Here is a 2,366-nt window from a genome sequence, read left to right on the forward strand (position 1 = left end):
CGACTCTTGGGGGACTCTGGTTCTCCTAGTACTGCCATATTCAGAGACTTTGTGGCTTGGGAGTATGGTTGGTATATCGACTTCGGACGACGGTCCGGAGGCGCGCTGTAGGGTGACGACCCGAGAGACGAGTTTGGATTTTTCCTTATATATTATGGCATGCGGGTTTAGGCCCGATGAGGAGCCAACTTTTGGCATGCAGACTTAGGTCTTATGAGGAGCCAATAAGAACTCAAGGTCTAGGCCTATGAGTAAAGGAAAGTCCAAAAAGTCGAGAGCAAATGACGCCTGAAGCGTGAGTTTATCGCCTAGAGGTGACCTTCTGTAGATCGGTCGGAGGAGTGCGGGCCGTGGAGACGGTTGCACAGGGGTCCTTGGCTGATGATTGTTCGAGATTCGAGGACGAATCTAGATTAGTGGGGGAGAATTGTAACACCCAAAAACCTATTATTTGAGATTTTGGTGAGGGTGTCGATCGACATCACAGGAGGTGTCGATCGACACTAGTTGTAGCCGGTTTGGTCGGTTTGATTTTAATTGTCCAGTTTGCGTGGTTGGTTTAGGAAATCCCAAAAATCAAGTTGTAAAAGGGGGAAAACGACCTAGGGTCGTGTTTTTTTGTTGTTTCGCCGTTTTTAGAGAAAAACAAAAGAGAGAGTTGGTTCTTGAGCTTTTGAGAGAGATTGGTGAGAGCCCTTGCTGTTCTTGGGAGATCTAAGGATGGGAAGGTGCTAGAAACTTGCTAGGAGTGAGGGAATTTGTTCTTATTGGTCAGAATCTTTCTGCAGAGAGGTGAGTGCATGACCATGGCTAATCTAAGCCTTTGATTCCCTTGTTCTTGCTTGTTGTTGCTTGTTTGTGTGTTTTTCCTGCTGGGATTGGTTGATACAGGTTCCTATGGAGGTATAAGGCTTGGGTTTTGAATATTGGACGATTTGGAGGAGATTAGGGAGCGAGATTCGACTCTCGACTTCGCGCGGATCGCAGTTGCAGAGGGAGTGTCGATCGATACCACTTGGTTTCGGTCGACACCAGCAAATTGGGCATCGATCGACACTGTGTGGTAGTGTTGGTCGACACCATTGAGCCAGTGTCGGTCGACACTATGCTGGTGTCGGTCGACACCTCCCTTCCAGCGAGACGATGTTTGATTTCCTGGTTTGTGTATTTGTTTGTTGCTTGCTTGGAACTTTGGAATCATTGTTGCTTGTGTGTATAGCCCAGTAGATGGGAGGATTGCCTCACTGAGTGTTTATCAAATACTCATGCATCTCAATTTGTGTTTGTGGTGCAGGTAAAAGCAAAGTGTGATCGTGGAATCAAGGCAATGAAGAGGAGGATGTTCTAGGGACTCGATTGGATGTTGTCTGGCATTGTTAGGTTGCTAAAGTTGAGTCCTAGAATGTTGCTTAGGATTGCTGGTTCACTGGTTGATATTGTTTGGATTATTAGTTTATGATTGGAATTTATACTGGATATTATTTTATTGGTTATTGGTTTATTGGATATTTACTAGTTTGTTTTTCCACTGTTGATTGTGAATGTGCTTAGGTGGCTAGTGGGTATGGGACCACTAGTTGTAGTTTATTTATATATATATTTATTATTTCTTATTAAAAAAAAAAGGTCGGTCGTTCCACTTTTAATCTGTTGAGAGTGTTGCAAGCAGATGAACCGATCGATTTGTTCATCTTGCCAAGTATAGAGAAACTGTTTCATTACCAAAGTTTTCCCTTATCTCTCTATCTAATCAACTAGTTTTTCATCTCAAATCGTTGAGATCACGTCTTGCGTTTGAGAGCTTCAACGACAGTGAGACAGGTGGAAGACACATTTATCACAGTAAGAAAGTTGCAGCAATCGATCCTTCTCTCTCAATTCTGATTTCCCAGGAAAATATCTGTTGATTGAAGAAAGTTGGACTTTATTAAAAAAAAAAAAAGTTGCAGTTCATCTTTTGTAGTTTTATCGTACATCTTTTTTTTTTCCTCTGAAATCTTTCAAAATTATACCTCTATAGGTATGTTTTTACCAGTGTTTAAGAAAGCACTAGGCGGTATGTGGGCGGTGACCCAGTGCCTATTGCCTAGCGCATAGAATGCCTAGTCGGGATTTAAGCGTTTTTAGGCTGTTTACGCATTTACAATACAAAACATTATATATATGATATTATATATAAAATTATGTAAAAATATATGTTAAAAAAATAGATAATAATAAATCATAAACTAAAATTAGAAAAAGTATATTTTTTTAATTTAGATTAATAACATATGAACATTTACAAATATGAATATGAATATAAAACTTAAAATTTTAAATATATGTAGTTAAAAATATATATATATATATATATATATATAGTA

The sequence above is a fragment of the Camelina sativa genome, chromosome 5 (assembly GCF_000633955.1).
Source record: "Camelina sativa cultivar DH55 chromosome 5, Cs, whole genome shotgun sequence".
In the NCBI taxonomy this organism is placed as follows: Eukaryota; Viridiplantae; Streptophyta; class Magnoliopsida; order Brassicales; family Brassicaceae; genus Camelina; species Camelina sativa.